Raw genomic sequence first — 21,174 nt, forward strand, 5'->3', positions numbered from 1 at the left:
TACGCCAACCTGAAACATATGTGCATATGAAACGTATGAAAAAGTGGTGAAAAAGGAATAACTCATAAGACACATTTCAGTTATAGTGCCATAGATGCAGTGGCGCCCCTCCACTATGGCGGAGGAGTGTTGCCCCCCTGCTGAAAGGAAGCAGAAAAATAACATAATAATAATGCCATTTTTTTATAATTGTTTTCTGCTTACATAGGGTGGGACAGTAACAGCATCCTCCAAGTCGCCAGGGAGGAGGAGTGCGAGGTGCTCCCTAAGGGGCATATATTTACAAGCCCCTACCACTATCTTGCGCTGCCCTAGCATAATTGTTTTTTTAAACTAGGGCACCGTTAAGGAGGCCATTCCCCTGTGCCATATTTACAAAGTGGTGCAATGCATGCATTGAGCCACTTTGTAACCCCTTGCTCCACATTATGCCTGCACCAGGCATAATGTATGCAAGGGGGGCGTTCTGACGCAGGGAGGCCCAAAAATATGAGGAAGTGAAATTCACTAGATTTCACTGTGCCATTTTTTCGTCATTTTTAACACCTGCTCAAGGCAGGCATTAAAATGAGACACCCATTAAAATCCCTGTTTTGCTGCACTATTGTCAAATATTTTGATGCTAGTGCAGCAAAGCTCCACAACAGCATAAAATGTTTTAATTCTGTAGTGGTAACGACCACCATTGTGCGCATATTGATATAAATATACCCTTAAGTGTGCATGTTGGTTTGGTCGGCTGTCTGAGGCTGGCCAAACTGACATGCATACTTAGAACTCTCCACCCAGCTATATTTCACAGCCGGGTGGAGATCAATCACAGGCTCCCACTCCCACCCTGAGTAGCATTTCAGCCTACTCAGGTCAATCCCAGAGCTTCTTTTGTGCTGTGTAACAGTATGAGAGAAGCATCTGGATTGGGTGGGGAGAAGAGCAAGGCAAAATCACCATGGCAGCTGGAGCAGCGGAGGTGGCAGTTGTGTTTTAAAAAAAAATTGCCCTCCTTCTCCCTTCTCCGCACCACAGCTGCACCAGCCCTTTCTTGCAGCAGACGCCCCTGCACAGATGTGCCCACACCTCCTCAGTATCCCTTTTTTGCATACTCTGAAACTTGTATTGACAAGTCATGAATTTTAAGCAATTTATACATGAGCACCAAAAGTGATCATACCATTAGGTTGCACAAATGCAAGTAAAGGGCATTTTGATGACAGGAAAGAGAGGGAAAATTTACCGGATATGAGGGTCTATCCGAAGAGTTTTTTCGGTGGTGAAAATTATCAGTGGGAAGGTAAAGTGTTAAAAACTTCAAAGGTACTTCACTTCACCGTGACATTCCTACAGGTGGAAATGTACAAATCTATACTGTAGTAGGCAGCAATTATAGATGTCAGTGCTGATGAAGAGTGTAAGATGGATCCAAATGCAATGGTGGCCAGTGTCCCGCTGAGTAGCCCTGCAATCGGATACAATTGTACATTCCCAGTAATACTGTAATTCTTTGGTGGATACAAAATATTATATTGTACAGAAATATCGCGCTTTCGAGTATGTTTTCATTTGATGTCTGTCTCAGACGCCATATTATTTGACTACTAAAATTCCATGAGGAATCGAGTTAGTCAGCTGAGGTCCGAAAACGTGCTTGGTAAAACAGAGGAATTTCCGGTGGAGTTTTGGTTTCAATCTCTTTTGTAAATTTGCCCAGGCGTCATTGCAAATTTTGGTAAAATCTTAATGGAAAAATTTCCTGAATCCTAAAGCATACCTTGTTCACGTGATGGGTACACCCTAATAATTGTTTAAATCAATATGATAATCCACTTTGCACACCTAGAGAGGAATCACTCCAAGGGTGTCGCTCTGCTGTCTCTGAAATTCTCCCTAAAATTAGGAAACGTCAAAACAATATAATTTCTGAATGCAATGTCACGGTCAAATACAATTGTATTTTGTAAGTTTGCATCGATTTTGCAAATGCGGCGCTAAAATGGTATAAATATGGGCCTAAAATGGCAACTATCAAACCACACATTTCTCCATATTTAAAGAATGTATTTTTTCTGTGAGAACGAAACGTTTTTGAATTACTAAGTACATTGACTATGAATGTAAAATTGCATACAACTCTTTAAAACATTAGTTTGTCGATTGAAACCATATTTTCATGGGTTTTATTCAATGAATGAAGCCGTCCAAGTAACAGAGGACCACAGGATACTTGGAAACAAATATGTAAAGTATGTTAGTTTGTGTTCAATCAGGAATACCATACGTTTTATTGCCTGCTTACTCATGGCCTTGGAGCGATATGCAACAGGATGTGGCTGATATGGTTTATTTTTCTCCTCATGATCAAATATTCAAATGAACAGGCCTCAGTTTGTAAAATTGCAAGGTTGGTTATCTATTTTTTCAACCTGTTTTGACAACTCCCTTTAAAGTGCGTTCACTGTAAATGACATTGCCTTGTGAGGCTCATGATTGCTTGGTGCTTCTGTGTCCAGAGGCTTCTCTCAGAAAAGTTACGTAAACAAGACGTTTGATTTTCAGGCATGGGAGATTATATCTTGCTCAAATCAATTCACATCTTCTAGACAATAGGCAATTTTAAATCAACCATTGGCAAATAACCTGTCAAATACGGTTCACGCATTAATTGAACATAAACTGACAGACACAAGACAAAGAACACACGATAACTTGAAATCTGAAGTAATGTCAGTCAAGAGATAATGTCTCTTTTAACTATTGTAGTTCCTTTCTGCATTAGTGTATAGTGTGGGTACGTAATTTTTCACCCAGTGTTTAGCACTGTTGTAACAATGTGTGTCACTAAAGTGCAGACAGGATCCTCCTATGATTAGCCAGAGTAGAAAGCAATTGAAGGTGCACTAAATGGCCAGTTTTAAAGTCATTTCAGTACAAGTGAGAAACGACATTGGCAGTCCAGGATAATTAACACAACATTAAAGTCAGGAGTTGGCATGTGAATGACAAGTCAAAATAACTGCTACTTAATGGAAAATCACCACATTAAATTAATTTATTAATTATGGGATAAAATACCCAATGTGCAAAATATAAGGATACTGCAAGTCACGTAGCACTATCGTGAACATGTAGAGGAACGAGTCCAAAGGCTTAGTTCCTTTCTAAGGCCATGGACCTCCCAGTTAGCAGTTATATTTTGCAAAGAAGTATTAGAATAGGTTTAGTTTACGTCAGGTGAAAAAACGCTGCGCCTCAGTGCAGAAATTCTATCTGTCCTGAAAATGACCTGTAGTGTGGGAAAAGAAAACATGTCAGAAATCCTTGCTTTTGCTGAGCATGTTTTACTTTTTAGATAATTGTTTAAGTTGCATCTGCAAATATACTCCTGACCTCAGAAGTCAACTGTAAAAAGTATTACAAAAGAGACTTCACAATGTACTATAAAAATTAAATTAGAAATAAGCTTTTATGCAAGGATTGCAGGCTCCTGTTTTTTTTCGAATGTGAATAGTGTTTGCCCCTTGTAAGTCAACTTTCCAAACACATGGAAAGCATAATGTGAACTTGTCGGGTGCTATGATACAGTCTTGGTTTATCATGATTTTGTGAAAGCAGACTTGTGGATATGGTAATGTGTGACAACAATATTTGTGCATATTTAAGCAGTCAGATTTTAGTCGAGGTGCAGAAACAACACACAAACCTGTATTAAGGTAGTACACCTGAACAATAGGAATACAACACAAAACAAAACAATATAGCAACATAGCAATGGAACAAAAACATAGCAAATATTTAATTCAAAGATAGAACATAATGACAAAAATCAATTAAAAAATACAACAAAGTACAGCATACTGAGACAACACATCACCAGTGCACAATACACCAACAGAAAAAAACCACATCACATGTTTTCAATTGTGTTGTTAGATAATTCTGTGTTTTATATTTTCGTGCTTTTTTGTTGTAGTGGTGTGTTATTTTGTTGTAGCAGTGTTTTTGTTTTCTTCTTTGCTGTGTTTCTAGATGGCATATTAATCTGCTTCATTTGGCACATTGCTTTTCTTCTGTAAATGTGAGCTAACATGTTTATGTGATGTATTTTGTGGAAGCATTTTTGTATTGCATTATTATTCTTTTGGTTAACCACGTCACTGTCTTTAATTGCCATTGATGTACTGTGTATTATTGAATAACACTGCATTTGTTTATGTTATGTTGTTGTGTTAATTTGGTAAGGTATTGTGTCTGTGTTAATTTTTGATGTTGCAGTTTTTTGTTTTGTGTCATTATGGTTTTATGTTACATTCTTGCATTTTGCTGTCGCATTTTACTGTGGTTGTTGTGTTGTCATCTATTTTTACTGTTGTGTTGTATTATGTTGTGCTCTGTTATGTTTCCATTGCTCTGTTTTTTTTAATTGTGTTATGACATTGTATTTTGCTTTGTTGAGCACTGTAATTACTTTAGATATGTCAACAAATACTGCTACATTTCCTGACAAATTGAGCACACTGCTTCACAGGTCTAGTGACAAGAAACGATTTACTACTGCCAGAGGAGGTAACTTTCTGCTGCTCCAGCACTTCACTAGTCTGCTGAAAACTGCCAGAAACAGTATCTCAAAATAGCACTTCCAATAGTCCCTTGATATGGTTCCCGTAGAGGCTAAACTGACTGTAATTTTGTTCCAACTGCAAAAGCTACATTTCTGTTATTAATAGATGCATCTTGTGTCAATACTATACATAAAATAATTTCTTTTTTAATGTGATTCCACCTTTGTTAGCCTGCCCTCACACAAAGCAGTCTCCAACCCCCTGGTGTGTGACTGGGGTCTGGCCTGGCCAAGGCAGGATCTTACCAACAGGAGAAGCTTTTCTTTGATGTTTGCCTACTTCAAAGGCAAAAAAGGGTATAAGTATTGGACCCAAATCCCCTGAAGATTTGATCATTTCTAGATTGATGAGGAACCTCTGACAAGGAGAAGAGCTGAGGAGAAGTGCTGTCCCTCCCTGTGACTGAGCCTTGTTGGGCTATCCTACAGTTCCTGCTTCTGCTGTGAAAGGGGACAAAGACTGGATTTTTTGGAATATTCCTGCATGAGAAGAATCTCCAAGTGCTTGAGCTGAATTTTCCCCCTGTTCTTAAGTCGCTGGGCCATCAAAGACATCCTCTGCTAGCACCTGGACTCTCTGCTGCGGCTCTTCCCCTGCCAAGTGGTGCCAAGCGTTGCCCTATCCAGTCCCAGGGCCCTTGAAAGGAGAAGCTAGAGGAAAAAACAAGGAAACAGACTTCGTTGGACTCTGGACCGATGCCGCTGCCGAATCCTGTGACTCCGCTTGCAGCAAAAGCCATGGTTCTCACTAGAGTGCGACAACCCCACAGGCCTGACGCCGCTGCAGCCCCACCTAAGTCCCTGTCTTCGTAGAAGTAGCCACACCACATCGTGACCGCTGGATATCGACTCCGCTTGAAGTGCGTGGATTCAAAGCTTCGCACTGATGCCACCTCAACTCCACCGCTCTGCAGGAAGGACCAAACGCTTCTTCGTGACACCTTCGCCCCGCAGCACGAGAACCAATGCCGCCTCAGATCCATTGACGCCAAGGTCCCCGACTCCGTGCACTGGCTTTTTTTCACATTTGACTAAGGTACTGTACCAGGGGGTCTGTGTGACTCGGTGACCAGTGCCATTGGCTTTGGAGTGTTGGGAACGACTCCATCACGAAACTATGATTTCACCTCATCAAAGCATTTATGCTTCTAAGCGCTATTTTTGAGTTTAATCTTTAAAAATTCATAACTTGACTTGTCTATGTCGGATATTTATCGGTTTGGTCTTGTTCTGTTTAGGTAAATAAAGGCTATTTTTCTAAATCTGTGTGGAGTCATTTTGTAGTGTTTTTACTGTATTACTATGTGTGTTGGTCCATATACTTTACACATTGCTTCTGAAGTTAAGCCTGCCTGGTCGTGCCAAGCTACCAAGTAGTAAGCAGGGGTTACCTGAGTGTGATTCTCCTTTACCCTGACTAGAGTGATGGTTCTAGCTTGGACAGAGAGTAATCTTACGGCCAACCAAAGACCTAGGCCCATATTTATACTTTTTGACGCAAAACTGCGCTAACGCAGTTTTGCGCCAAAAAAATTTGCGCCGGCTAACGCCATTCTGAAGCACCATGCGGGCGCCGTATTTATTGAATGACGTTAGCCGGCGTTAGCCGCCGTCGCCGTCTGGTGTGCGTTAAAAAAAATGACGTACACCAGGCAGCGCCGGCGTAGGGGGATATGGAGCTTTGGCATCAAGAAATGGGGCAAGTCAGGTTGAGGCAATTTTTTCGCCTCAACCCGATTTGCGCCATTTTTTTTCACTCCCAACCCCCATAGAAATGACTCCTGTCTTAGCAAAGATAGGAGTCATGCCCCCTTGCCCAGTGGCCATGCCCAGGGAACTTCTGTCCCCTGGGCATGGTCATTGGGCATAGTGGCATGTAGGGGGGCACAAATCAGGCCCCCCTATGCCACAAAAAAAACAAAAAAACACTTACCTGAACTTACCTTAATGTCCCTGGGATGGGTCCCTCCAGCTTTGGGTGTCCTCCTGGGGTGGGCAAGGGTGACAGGGGGTGACCCTGGGGGCATGGGAGGGCACCTCTGGGCTCCTTCAGAGCCCACAGGTCCCTTAACGCCTGCCTTTTGCAGGCGCTAAAAAACTGCGCAAAAGCGGCCGTACGTCATTTTTTTTGACCCGCCCACTCCCGGGCGTGAATTTTGCCCGGGAGTATAAATTCGACGCACATGCCTCGGAGTCGAATTTTTAGAATGCCTACCTTGCATATAATTAACGTAAAGTAGGTGTCCACGCTAAAAAATGACGCTAACTCCATGGACTTTGGCGCTAGACGCTTCTAATGCCAAAGTATAACTATGGAGTTAGTTTTGCGTCAAAATTGCGTCAAATAAAAACGACGCAATTCCGGCGCAAACGGAGTATAAATTTGCCCCCTAATTTCTAACAGTCTTCCAATAGGTGCCCAATAATCTTTTGTTGCAACACCAAAACATCCAACTACCCAATGGATCCAAAACAATTGATCAATTAGAATGACACACCTATCTAGAACCAATTTCTTGAGACCATTAATCACAGAAGGGAATGTATACATTGTCCCAGTGAATTATGTTTTCATGAACTGCCCATAACCACACAAGCACTTTCCATTGTGAATGCTTATGGCTAAATAAGTTATAAACTTCCCTAATATGTACCTGAGCAATATATGTGTTCCTCAATGAGAGATCTGCTAGTATTGATACATTATTTCCAAAACATTCAATCAATAGTCTGCAGCTTAATTTGCTGACTTAATAGCTCATTTTACTTTATGATTCATTCCATTTTACTTTGTTGCAAATGCAGAATCTAAAAAGATAAGTCACTTCACCCTATTTATAACAAGCATTGGAAAATTAGGTCTCACCTATGCAGAGCTATTGGCTTTGACAAAGTCTTTTAGCCATGTTGGAAAGCAGAAAAACGCACAAAGCACTATGACTCAGCCAGTACTGGCTGCATCATAACCATGTGTATAATTTCATTTTGGCCACGAAAACAGTGTAATTTACTATGACATTGCTATTTCTTTGATGTGTTTGGCTGTCCTCTTCTGCTCACTAACTGTGAGCAGTGCAGTCACCCAAGAAAGGCCTTTTTGAATAGAATTGCTTACAATATAACAGAACTGATGAAGGTATATGTCTTGTTAGTCTTGTTCTTGTTTGTTGTTACATTAATGAAAATTTCAATAAAATCCACAGTTTGAGCATCAAAAATCTTTCAATCTGAGGAACTACCAGTACTGATCTTGCTTCGTAATGTGAAAAAGCAGGGTTTATTTTACAATTTGCTGCAAAAATAGTGTTTAAAATGGCATTTTATGCACCGGTTCTATTGAATAGCAAGCTGTTTCTCACTTAACATATCACTGTAAAGTTACATTTTTGCGAGTTACCTTTTGGTTTCTCTGTGGCAGCCTCTGTGCAGCCATTATGTTCCGAAGATGAGATGAATAGAAACCCCTGCACTACATACTAAGGGGCATGCTTACAACCAGTTGGAGCTGCCTGTGTGTCACTTTGTTTGATTCACCAGTGGTGCAGGCTGCAGGCCCATATTTACAAGACCACACAAATCCACTGGGAGCTGTAAGGAAGGCCTATGTGTCCCACCATTCCTATGGCGCCTAGAGGTGACCTGTTCATTGTTTGCACCTGTGGGCACCTTGCCATCGCTATATAGTGCATTTATTTTCTTTATCCCACTGCATGGGAGCTGTCAGGAAGAACTATGTGTTCCACCTCTCTTAGGGCCCCAGGAGGAATCCCTTTCACAGTTTGCACCTCTGCAAATGCCTTGCCAGCTCTATATAGTTCATTCTGTTATCACCCAGTGGAAGAGCTTTCAGGAAGGTCTACATGCCCCACCACTCTTCGGGGCCACGGAGGAAGCCCTTTTGCACCTGTGGACGCCTTTCCATAGGTATATAGTGCATTCTGTTACCCTGTGGTGCAGAAGTTGCCAGGAAGGACTGATTGTCCCACCATTCCTAGGACCCCTGGAGGTGGTCCATTCATTGGTTGCACCTGTGGATGCCTTGCCAGTGCTATATAGCACATTCTGCTACCCCGCAGTGTGGGAGCTGTCAGGGAGGACTATGTGTCCCACCAGTCCTAGGAAACCTGGAGGCAGCCCTTTCATTGTTTGTACCTGTGGATGACTTGCCAGCACTATATAGCGCATTCTGTTACCATTCGGCATGGGAGCTGTGAGGAAGGACTATGTGTCCCATCATTCCTGGGTTCCCTGGAGGGGACTCGTTCATTGTTTGCATCTGTGGTCTCCTTGCCAGCGTTATATAGTGCATTCTGTTACCCGGTGGTGCGGGACGCATGCAGGCCACACCTGGGCAAAGCCAGGGCCCAAAGGAGGGCCTGTCCTGCCCCCGTCAACATCAGGAAGAGGCAGGGCCACCCCTGTTGGCCCTGCAGATTTTTTAATCTTACCTTTAGTGATATACCTTTAGTATAGAGCTTTCCCTTTTGATAAGTCTTGTATCAAGTAAACTGCTTGTGAGTTTGCATAGGATAAATTTATGTATGATTAGCATCCCAGATTGTTGGGTATTTTAGCTTCTAGTATTTAGCTCTTGTGATTTTCCTTCCTTGAAGAGCTCTTCACCTTTATTATTTTTGTTTTCTTCCTTCTGTTTCAACTCTGCAGGGTGTAACTGTAAATGCAGTCGCTATCCCTTCTATTGATGGTCATTTAAGCAAAATGATTCTGTTTCCGATACCATCCGTATAGAACAAAACCTAATATGATTGTCTGCTGTAATAGTGTGTACAAAAAGATATGTGGCTCTTGTGCCCCGTACCCAAGCATGCCTATAAAGAAAGGCCATCTAAATAATCATTACAACTTGATTGTAAGTCAGTCAGCAGCACCCCCTGACTTGGCGCCAATCACTTCACCTGTTGCTATTTTGTCAGTCATTGATTATATCATGTTTATATCATTGTAGAACAATACTCAAATGTTATTCCATCATTTGTTCCAACATCGTATATGTTGAGCACTTGCAAGACTACTATGACCCTACAGGTACTTTTGATTATATCTAATGACTTTGCAGTCAAAAACTCGGGTTGAGGGCCTGGTGACTGGGAAGAGGGTACTTTATAAGGATCTCAGTGATGGGGGAGTCACTCTGAGGTGAAGGTATCAGGACTGAGTAGTGATTGTGTCCCTTCGATAACAACTGGTGACACATTTTCTACAACCTGACTACCTACTGTTAGTATCCTGTCATGGAATGTACCAGGCTTATAATCAAAGCTTAGTGATCCGGGGAGGGGGCCCTTTGTAGACCAATTTGATATATGTCTTCTACAGGAAACTTGGAGTCTCAAGCCAACCCACAGATTGAGCTATGTTTCTTATTATATTCCAGCCCATTACTCTAGAAGGGGTTGTCCCTCTGGTGGTAATCTCATCTGGTTAAGAGTGGCTCTAGATTTCAAAAGATACTTTCTCCCAATTGTTCCAAAAGATATGTTAGAATTATCTGACACTAGAAAGGATTTTGGTACATACTACTTGTATAATGTTTATAATGGGTTAAAAACGGGTGGCAGATGATCCATGACTTCTTTAGATACATGGATCTTTATGACACCCACAATTCTGTAATTATAGCTGATGACGTTAACACCACATTCAAGTCACTTGAGAATGACACCTCTTCTCCTTCTGGGGATGAAGATGAGGTATTGGGCATACCTACTTTAAATACAACTCCTGTGATACATTGGCAAGATGCACCATATAAACTCCTGTCCTTCTCATTAACCTATGGCCTGAGAATTTGCAATGGCTGGACATCTTCTGATTTACAAGCTGCCCACACTTTTAGCCTCCCTGGTCACATTAGCAGGATAGACTACATTCTAATTAGTCTTTCTACCTAGGATAGTGTGACTGACATGAGAGTTCTGCCTAAGCAAGATAGCGACCGTAATGTGTTTCACTGTACACTAAGGGGTCTACTTTGCCAATTAGATATTGTTCAGCTATCTCTAACTACCAACTTGCTAATAGAGAACATTACCATTGGGCACATAACTAGGAATCTGTTTAAGACCCTAGGGAAATGATTCACTCAACCCTCCAGGTCTGCTCACACATATAGTAAGTTCGGCCATACTTGGTATAACAAAGAATGTACCTGAGCTAAGCTGAGCACTCAGGAGTGTTCGCATCAGTCTTATTAAAGCTAGGAGGAGGGAGTACAAACTAGCCCAAATCAAAGCCTGACAGGAGTGTCACACACAACTTTAGGAAGACATTTATGAGGCCTCTGTCCATAAAGAAACAAGGACATTTTGGAGGTGGGATGCCAAAGGAGGCCCTTGTGCCCCTACACTAAATTGACAAATCACATCCTGGAAGGAGCAAGCATCTTTCAGACAGCTGGAAGGTAGATGAAATAGTCCCTATTTATAAAAGGGTGCTTGTGATTCACCCCTAAACTACAGGCCAATTAGCCTAACTGATGAAGCATAAAAAAGTTTCACCAGGCAGATACTGGGAAGATTGGAGACCTGGATTGAGGAACACCAGGTCCTCTCTCATCTGGAAGCAGGGTTTAGAAGACACATCAGCATAATAGATCGTATTTTCAGGTTCTTAAACATCTATTGGAAAACTGTAGTACTCCAGAATGCCCACCTTTATATAGTCTTCATGGACTTAAAATCTGCATTCAATCTACTTTCCCAAAGAAAATTATGGGTAGTCCTGAGGGATAATGGATTACCTCATGACCTTTGAATATTCTGGTCTGTCTGCATGACAAGCGTTTTGCCCAAGTGTGATGTGATCCACGGGGAGAATTGACAGAATGGATAGGCAACCATAACAGAGTCCTGAAGGGGTGCGTTCTTGCACAAACTTTATTTTCCCTATTCCTCAAAGATGTGGTCACTTTTTTAGAGGGTGGAGCAAACAGCGATCCCCTTGTGGCAGGACACTCTACTGTTGTTCACAGATGACACCCTCTTGGTAACTAAAACTCAAAGTGGTCTGCTACTTCTGGTGGACAGGTTTTTGGCTTTTTTGCTGATCATGGACTGGTGATCAATCACTTTAAAACCAAATTTATGACCATCAAGCTGGATGGTAAACTACAGCAAGAGGTGCCTGAGTTCGACTGCCTGTTAAAAAGATTAACTGGGATTATGTCATGGTCCCCCCAGATTAAAAAGAGTAGCCTGAGTTTAACCCAGCATGCTGCAGCACTTTTAAGGCTTTATAGGATGTAAAAAATTAGGCACGTAGGCCCTAATTATGAATATGGCGGTCCGTTCCGCTCCGCTGGCGGCAGCGGTAGAAACCGCCAACAGAGGAGCGGGCTGCCAAATAATAAACCAAATGAAACACACACATCCCGCGCACCACCCACTGCCGGGAAAGGAGTCCTGCTGATGACGGCAAAGTCTGCCCACAGGCCGTCGGAAAGGCCCAACCCGCCCATCAAATTATGAACCACCATTCCGCAGCCAGTTCTGGGGCAAGAACCACCTCCACACAAAGCCAGGCGGAAATGAAACAAATAGAAAGAAAGACTCACCAGAGTTCCACAAAACGTGCAGTGGCAGCCATGGACAGAGAGCTGCTGATCATGCCAGCCTTGCTCCTTACAATATACCTACATGACCAAGACCGCAGACGAAGACGACGGTAAGTACCGCAACCTACGACACAAGGGAGGAAAGAGCAAAGTTACATACCTACCCACTCCACCCACTCTGCAATGTCCCCCAACCCTTCCCAGCAGCACAAGTCAGACACCCCACACCAAGAGGGACGTACCCGACTGAAGGCCACTGCAACTTGACCATAGTACATACAAGTGCCCCACACCCATAAAAAATTCAAACAAACACCAGGGTGGAACTGCGTGCAGCCCAAACACATGCCACACATTTGTAGCTCACTGAGCAAAACAGTGCCAACAGGGCCAATGGCCAGTCCATAAAAAGCTAATTGTCCATGGCCACAACTGGCCACACCTGACTCCCACGAGTGCTGGGTACTCCACTGAACGGGGCACCATATGGGGATCCAGGTACCTCATTGAAGGGGGGTGGAGGGGTGAGGTTGCAGATTTCTGACGGGGTGGGACTTTGACTTGCGTGAGGATGTTGAAGGGGTGGGGGCTGTTTGGCTCGGGTGGAGATGGATGCCTTAGGCTCTGAGCGGGCCTTCTTCTTCACCGGAGAAGGGGCACGTGAATGGGAAGCCTGGACAGGGGTGGGCTGTGATGTGGAAGGAGCGGAAAGGGCAAGGAGGTGGGCAAGTTTCGGGACAGGACGGGGTGGGCCAGTGGGTTGGAACAGGTCTGCACGGGAGAGGAAAGGTTTCTTGGGAGCAATTGTGGTGGGCATGGATGAGGGCGTGGTAGTGGAGGCAGAGGGAGTTGATGTATGGGGTTTAGGTGTGCGTGTAGCAGGTGCAGGTGACTGCTCAGTATGCTGTGTTGTGGTAGATGTCTGATGGGTGGGTGTCTTGGTGCGTTTGAGTGTTTTGGGAGGCGGGTGGGGGGTTGGACACAGTGGGAGAAGACAGACAGCTAGTGTGGATGTATGTTGGGTGGATGTCTGCAAGTCTGGTGAGTGTGCTGCATTTGTCAACTACAGTAGAGGTGGTGAGTGCAGGTGTGGTGTATGGGGTGCATGTATGGCTGTCTGCTATCGTGGTGAGTGCAGGAAGAAGAGCAGTAACAGTGAGTGAAGCTGCAGTGCATGAGTGTGTGGATGTAGAGGGGACAAACAGGAAGGCGGAAGAGGTGGGAACACTGGGGGAAGTGGATGTTGTTTTGTGTGCATGTGTTGAAGTAAGCCTCAGCAAGGCCTACGAGTACAAGGGGTTCACCCTTCTCTGCACAAAGTCCTCAGACCACATAGGAAGAAGTTGGCACAGAAACTGAAATAAAAGACAAAAGTTTATTAAACCTCATGAGGTGGTACTACAGTTCAAACAGCACCCTTCGGTAATGTTTGAAGTAGCACACTATACTGAGAGAGCATGGTCCTTTTATACCCACACAGGGGCTAAAAGGAGGTGGTGCAATTATAGAAGCAAGACCTCTATACATATAAGGTCATGTGGAAATGCACAGTCGACAGGTAGGAGGGGCTAACAGTTTTCAAGGACTAACAGCTGCATACCTTACTGGGCATGTGCGAAAGTGGGAGATGCTAAATATAACTTGTCACTAGGCAGATTTTCAAGAGTAGTTAACAGAAAGGTAGGACAGAGCACATGGTGAGCACATGGCAGCATGTGGCAGAGAAAATGGCTGCCATGAATACAAAATGGTTTCCACAAAATGTTCACAATAGTTGCTAAATACAAGATGTCTTCTGCTAATGCTTAATCTAATCACTGCTAAACTACAACACATGTGTCTGTTGGCTCTGTTAATGCTTGTGGTGGGAGGTGTGGTGCTTGTGTTTGGAAGTGTGCTTCTTGTGTTGATGTACCTGTAGGCGTGTCTGATTGTGTGCTTTGGATGGGTGAATGGAGTGGGGTGCTGGAAGGGGTAGAGGAGGTTGGAGGGGGGACAGAATGGCCAGGGAAACTGGCTGCCGTCCAAGAGGCGGCCAGAGCCTGACAAGATCTCTGTAGGGCAGACACTGCACTGTGAATGCCATCCAGATAGGCATTGGTCTGCTGCACCTCAGAAGCCAGACCTTGGATGGCATTGACGATGGTTGTCTGCCCTACAGAGATCGTTCTTAGGAGGTCAATAGCCTCCTCTGTGAGGGCAGCAGGGCTGACTGGGGCAGGGGAGGAGGTGCCTGGGGCGAAGGGGATGCCCACCTTTCAGGGCATGCGGGCAGGGGCAACTCGGTGGGGAGCAGATGGGAGGGCACTGATGGTATGGGTGGTGGCGGAAGATCTCACGGTAGTGGTGCGTCCACTAGGGTCCGCCACCGCAGGAGGACCCCCATCGGAGAAGGTCTCAGAGTCACTACCTCCTGTGGTAGTAGCCTCCACTGTGGAAGTCCCCTAGCCCTCCAAACCACTGGTCCCCTGGGCGTCTGTTGTCTCTGCCTCGGAGGATCTGTGGGCCGCTGTCTCCCCACTTGCCGGTGCCTCAGCTCCCTCACCTGATGTTGATGCTGTACCAAACAAACACAAGAGAACAGGGATGGGGAGACAAAACAGGAGAGACACTTGTAAATAGCCGAATGTTGATACACAATGGCCAGACATACACCTACCCAGCAGACACACCCAACAGGCAGCACCATGCACTATGCCCATGGCCATGGCCCTGACTACTGAGCAGTATACTGACCTACACCCATCCCCTGAAATTGAATTGGAGCTGAGGTAGTTGAAACCTGACAGGGACATCCCTACACCCTTTGGGGAACAGACAGTAGATGGACACCAGTCAAATTCCCTGCTCTAAGCACCATGAGCCCTATCGTACACACACTCATCATTCCAGGCTGAAGTATGGTCTGTGAGTACTCACACCTTTGTGACTGCTGTGCAGCCTTCAAGCGCCCATCCACGTCTGGGTACGCCACCACCAGGATCCTTCGCATGAGGGGGGTCAGTGCCCGATCGAGAGGACTTCCACCGGTGGGCCTCACTGTTCTTCCGTGCCCAGCGCCACAGGTCCTACCACCTCTTTCGACAGTGGGTGGTCCGCCGGTTGTAGACCCCCAGGGTCTGTACCTCCTTGGCGATGGCATGCCAATGTGCCCTCTTCTGGTGGGTGCTGACCTAGTAGGGTGACACAGAAATGGAACACAGAGGACAGGCACCTGCACGATGGCAACAGCTGGCAGATTGTCAAACATAGGACAAACAGTACTCCCAGACATGCAGGACAGTGGCACGCAGCATTCCATGCACCAAGGCCCATCCTGGCTCACAGGAGCACACATCTGTGCAATCCACTCCATCCATTTCTCACACTGTGTCCCCCAAACCCCGACTCACCTGTACCTCTGGCCGGCCGTAGAGTCTGTTGATCAGGGGCAGGACCCCTTCCACCAGTTTTTCCAGTTCTTCCTGGGTGAAGGCCGGAGCCCTTTCCCCTGCACCACGTGGGACATCCATAGACAGAGGCAGGCCACAGCAGTACACAGAGTGGAGTACTTGTCCGCACAAGATCAGGGAGTCAAGTGAGCTAACAATGATGACAACGCGTACGTTCTGCGGCGGTATGCACCGTCACCGCCGGCGGCGTACATGATACGCCAGGATTCCCCATTGGCATCCATGTTAGCCAATGAGGGTGCAAACAGCGGTCAACACCGGTGTACGCTGTGACGTCAACCGCTAGCGGTATTAGGTCACTTCCACAATGAAGGGGCAGAACTACAGTGGGCAGACATTTGGCCATCACTTACGCATTTTGAAATTAATAATGCTCACAATGCTGGGCCTACTAGCCATATGAAGCACCTAGGCCTCTAACAATTGAGTATATAATCACACATGATTTACTCTGTTCCCTCCTAGTGATGTACATGTACATCTGTCAGATTGCAGTTTTGTACAGACACTACTATGATCAATGCACTGCATGTATTTAGCAAATATGCCAATGTATGTGTGCACATCACTGCTTTTTCTTACCCCTCATAGGTACCAACCCTTGTGGCGAGGAAGGGCACCATCGGTGTACAGACCACTTGTGGATATGGGGACCATGGTGGAGCATCAGATCATTATCACTTACAGACTCACACGTGCAACTATTCAGGACCTATGTGCATTACTGGATCCTGCACTGACTCACGGAAATCGTAATCAGCATGCCATTCCAACTGAGGTGCAGGTGCGCTCTGCACTCCATTTCCTTGCCACAGGCTCTTTTCAAGTGACAGTGGGTATGGGTGCTGGTTTCTCACAGCCAATGTTCAGCCAGGTACTGACAAGATTTCTGAATGCATTTGTACAACATCTGCAGTCCTATGTGCTATTCCCCCAAAGTGCTGACCTCCCTGCCATCAAGGCTGACTATGCATTTGCAAACATTCCCCATGTCATAGGTGCCATTGATGGCACCCACATAGCTATCATCCCCCCAAGAGTTAGTGAACAGGAAGAACTTTCACTCCATGAATATACAATTGGTATGTACTGCAGACCAGTACATTTCCCATGTGAGTGCCATGTTTACGGGTTCAGTCAATGATTCATTTGTTTTGAGGAACAGTAGTGTGCCACAGAAGATGGAACAACTACAAGAGGACAGAGGGTGGCTCATGGGTAAGTTTGCCTGTCACTACCTGACACATTGCAGAAAACCAGCCTGTCTGACTAAGGGACATTGCAATGACGACTCTGTATTGACCCTTTTTCAAGGTGATTCTGGCTCTCCTAACTTGCGTTGGCAACTGACACCAGTGAGGAATCCCAGGACGGATGCAGGGAGGAAATACAATGAGGCCCATGGACGTACTAGGAGGGTGATAGAGCGTACTATAGGTCTCCTGAAGGCTAGATTCCGATGTCTACATATCTCTTGAGGGTCCCTGGCCTATGGGCCTGATAAGGTGTGTAGAATAGTGGTGGCCTGCTGCGTGCTGCACAACGTGGCTGTGAGACATTCTATCCCCCTTTTGGAGGTAGAGGGTGCTATGGGTCCTGAGAAGTTACCTCAGGTTGGTGAGGAGAGTGATGGTGAGAATGAGGAAGGGGAAGATGTCAATTCCAGGAACCAACTGATACAACTCTACATCCAATAACTGTGTGGGACTTAAGCCTGTAATTGTGGTTAGTGACTGATACTGTAAGTGTGCCATGTCATATAGGTGGGATTGGTCAGGATAGGCGAGACATGGACCTCTGCAGCATGTTACTGACAGTCAATATATGCATTCCATCCATGCAAAATTCGAAACACACATTACCACCACCAAGCACACATTGACTATAAAGTTGTTCCCTGACAGTTGCATCCATACTCCACTTTGTTCAACATTGAAGACAGGGGACAGCGTTACAGGTGAGAAATGTTGTTTATTGGTCGAATACAGTGAAATGTGGTATGTACAGGGATGGAAGTCGTAAGGGTTGGGTGTCCTCAAAACCGACTTGGTGGCAGCCCTGTTGGATGTCATGGGTGGGTTCTATGAGTAGTATAGTACTCTATTTAGACCTCAGCTAAGTGTAGTTGGTGAATGGGTGGGATGGTTGCTTTGCAGTAGTAGCAGTGTCAATTGTTGGAGTGGGGCTTGTTCTTAGCTGGGTTTCCAGTGCCAAATCTTGGCCTGAGACTCCGTTTGGGCGCCTGCTGTGGAGCTTCTTGGGGTGGCATGTTTGGCCCTTGTGATTCCTGGGAGGGTACTTCCTGTGCTGTTTCTGCTGCTTTGGTCATCTGTTGCTGGTGGTCCAGGGCTGTTGTGGGGGCCTCTTGTCTGGTGTGGGTGTCTGACTGTTTGTTGACCAACTGCAGCAGTGCTCCAGCAATGGAGGCCATTGTGGCATTGTGTTCTTTCCACTGCTCCATGGCCTGTTGGTGTTGTTCCAGCTGCATCCTCTGACTTTGCTCCAGGTTGGACACAATCTGTGCCAACCTGTCTTGGGTATGTTGGTAGGCCCCCAATACCTATGCAATGACGTCCTGGGCTGCTGCATCCTTCTGGTGCCCTACCCCCTGACCCACTGGGGCACTTGACCTTGCCCTGGCCCCCTGTGCCTGTGTCCCCTGCGCAGGTCTTGACATGCCACTTGTACTGGGGCCCTCGACTTCCTGCATGTTCGGAGCGGGAGACTGTGGCCTCTGTAGATGTGTTCCACCTTTCTGTGCCCTGGGTCCACTTGTGTGGGTACGCCTCCCCTGGCCTGCTGGTCTTGACTGAGTGTTAGGGGTCACAGTGTTTTCCTGGGTGGGGCTGCTGCATGGTGAGCATCCAGGGCTGTGTGAGGGGCCTGCCTGCTCATCAGTGTCCAGGAGTCCTTTGCCAAGGTCTTGTGATGTGCCTCTGTCTGCCTGGAGTGCTGTGGCACTCCTTGTCCCCTCCGGTAGGGTTGCATGGGTGGTGGTGCCAGTTGGGGGACATAGACATGTCTGTTACATATGCCTGAGGGTTTGAGGTGTACAGAACTGTGCAATGTTGTGCTGCTGTGACTTTCAGTTGCCTTCCAGGGTGCCTTTGTGAGGTGGACATTGCATTTAGTGGCAGTGTTGGGGTTACATTGTGGTGGGGGTTATTATTCCATTGTGGATACGTGCAGGGTTGGGAGGCTGTGCACAGCGGAAGTGATGTGGGCCTGGTAGTGAGTTGTGGGTAATGCAGGGTGGTGAATGTGGTGGGTAATGGCTGGGTGGGGTGTGGGTCTAGGTGGGTGTGGATGGGGTGGGGTGGTGCATGCAGTGCAGATGTGTTGTATAAGGGGTAATTGTAGATGACTTACCCAATTCCATTTCTCCAGTGAGTCCAGTGAGTCCCTCTGGGTGCAGGATGGCGAGTACCTTCTCCTCCCAGTCAGTGTAGTCGGGTGGTGTTGGTGACGGTCCTCCCCCAGTCTTCTGCACTGCGATGTGGTGCCTGGATGCCATGGCCTTGACCTTCCCCTGCAGGTTGTTCCATCCCTTGTGGATGTCGTCCCTGGTGCGTGGATGGTGTCCCACTGCATTCACCCTGTTGACAATGGTCTGCCACAGCTCCAATTTCCGGGAAATGGGTGTGTGCTGCACCTCAGACCCAAATATTTGTGGCTCCACCTTCAGGATCTCGTCCATCATGGTCCTTAGCTCCCTTTCGGTGAAGCGAGGATTTTTTGGGGGGATTTGGTGAGGGTGGTGGATGGCGTCAGGACTGGGGATGGGGTATGGGTGCTCCTGTGTAGGTCGATATGCGTGTCCTGTCTGCTGGCGTTCTCTGTCTGGCTCTAGTGCTCTCCATCTTTTGGTCCTGGTTTTGTTGCAAGGGATTGTGGGGTGTGTCTGGGGGTGTTTTATGGTGTTCTGGATGTGTGTCATGTTTGTGGGTGATAGGCCTAGCCAATGTGTGCACTTGTTGCTGTTGGGCCCACTTGCCGTCCGTGGCAGTCGCAGCCGCCAATGGTCATCCGGCCTCCACTGTCTGCCGAGAAGATTTGTGCAGCATTAGTTGGAGGGTGGGATGTGGGTGTGCTTGGCGGTGGCGGGATGGGGTGAGCCGGGATTTCCACGACAGGGTCCTGGCGAGGAGTGGTGGTCTGGGAATGTTTGGCAGGGTTAGGTTTTTCTATCATTATATGGCGGATTTCCATTCACTGCCGCCGCCAGGATTCTGTTCACCGCCAACATGGCGGTCGGCGGTCTTTCCCGCCATGTTCATAATGACCGCCATAGTCCCTACAGTCAATGCATATATGACAAAGGCAGAGGGAAGTGCACTCTTTGCGGCCGAGCTATGGGGCATGGCCGATTTGTCCACACTCGGAGTAGCTTAGAATTCCTTTCTTAGAGGTTTGGTTAGTCTTCATAAAACTACCCCCATTAAGACATGACATAGGCATTGAACCAAAAGTCGGTAAAGTTGGGCTAAGACCGCTTTTATAATGGTGTAGGCTTGAATATACCCTGGCCCTTGACAACTATCACAAAGTTTTCCAAGAAGTGGTGTTATTAGACATTGCAGGTAAGATTAGGTGGCTAAGCAATGTAAAGGATTCATTAACTGAGCTTGGCTTAGGAGATTCTTGGTCCATCCCTCCCTCTGTAAAACGTTTATCTAGGGCCACCCCCTTGAAAATTAATTAAGGAATACCAACCAGAGGTCTTTAACATATACCTTTTTAGAATTTAAACCTGGCGCCACTTTTGCATCTTTTTGGGATTTCATCCATCTTCCCAGGGCCAGACAACAAATTTGGTTATGTCACTTTGCCTTTGCTCAATGTTCAAGCTAAATGGAACAATCATTCTGTAATTAGTACTGTCTGTCCCTCACGCTGTCAGGCAGAGGAATCGCTGTCCCATTTTGTTTTCTTCTGTCCTCACTATGAATTGCCATCTTGGATTTTTCGGATCTGTCAACGGTTGGGGTATAGACAGATTCACACAGCTCTTAAGCTCCTTTGAACAGATCACCGCCAGATGGTCATATGTGTAGTTGCAAAAAATTGCCACCGGATATGGTCTATTATAAGTAGATCATTGGGATAGTTCCTTTTTGGCTAAAAATAGTCTGGGTGTATTTGTAGGAACCTGTGCTTTCGTTTTGCTTGTTTGAGCACATAGGGGAGCGAGCTAAGGTTTCAGTTCTGTGACTCATTATAGTGCAGGTACAGTGGTCAATGATCGAAACCTTTAGTGCACCCAAGAGGGTCCCTATGGGGCAATGTCTCTCAGCCCTAATCTATAGTACACTCTATAATATTAGCTGTAGTGGTACCAACCAGTATTTTCTAGGGTGCAGAGAACTGGTTTTATGACTTTTAGAAATATTGCATTGTGTCTATTGATATACTATCACATTTTTAACTTTCTATTTTAACTCATCATTATTGTATGGAATCTCTGTAAGTTTTATGCGTGATGTTCCTTTTATATGTAATTGTGATGTTTTATGATTTTTGTAAAAAAAAGCTTT

The sequence above is a fragment of the Pleurodeles waltl genome, chromosome 2_2 (genome assembly GCF_031143425.1).
Source record: "Pleurodeles waltl isolate 20211129_DDA chromosome 2_2, aPleWal1.hap1.20221129, whole genome shotgun sequence".
NCBI classification, from domain to species: domain Eukaryota; kingdom Metazoa; phylum Chordata; class Amphibia; order Caudata; family Salamandridae; genus Pleurodeles; species Pleurodeles waltl.